We start from the raw sequence: 729 nt of genomic DNA, 5'->3' as shown, positions 1-729 counted from the left end.
TTCGGTAACCGCAACGTGACCCCATACGGTGGAACTTCCAGAATCTTAAACAAAATGTGCGTTACTTTCGTCACTTGAAGTTCGTAGTAAAACCCGTAACGATAAGGCAGAAAGCAAATTGAGTACTAAAAATTACTTCCTTACTTTTCTACAAGGCTCGAAAGCGAATGAAGTTTCCCTTTGGGAAAACCGCTAAGCGAACCCTTCGGTAACCGCAACGTGACCTCATACGATGGAACTTCCAGAATCTTAAACAAAATGTGCGTTACTTTCGTCACTTGAAGTTCGTAGTAAAACCCGTAAGGAGTAGGCAGAAAGCAATTTGAGTACTTAACATTATTTCATTACTTTTCTACAAGGCTCGAAAGCGAATGAAGTTTCCCCTTGGGAAAACCGCTAAGCGAACCCTTCGGTAACCGCAAAGTGACCCAATACGATGGAACTTCCAGAATCTTAAACAAAATGTGCGTTTCTTTCGTCATTTGAAGTTCGTAGTACAACCCGTAACGATAAGGCAGAAAGCAATCTGAGTACTAAAAATTACTTCCTTACTTTTCTACAAGGCTCGAAAGCGAATGAAGTTTCCCCTTGGGAAAACCGCTAAGCGAACCCTTCGGTAACCGCAAAGTGACCCCATACGATGGAACTTCCAGAATCTTAAACAAAATGTGCGTTACTTTCGTCACTTGAAGTTCGTAGTAAAACCCGTAACGAGTAGGCAGAAAGCAA

Source organism: Branchiostoma floridae, chromosome 9, assembly GCF_000003815.2.
Source record: "Branchiostoma floridae strain S238N-H82 chromosome 9, Bfl_VNyyK, whole genome shotgun sequence".
In the NCBI taxonomy this organism is placed as follows: Eukaryota; Metazoa; Chordata; class Leptocardii; order Amphioxiformes; family Branchiostomatidae; genus Branchiostoma; species Branchiostoma floridae.
The sequence above is the reverse complement of the archived record's forward strand: the minus strand, read 5'-3'. Positions refer to the sequence as shown.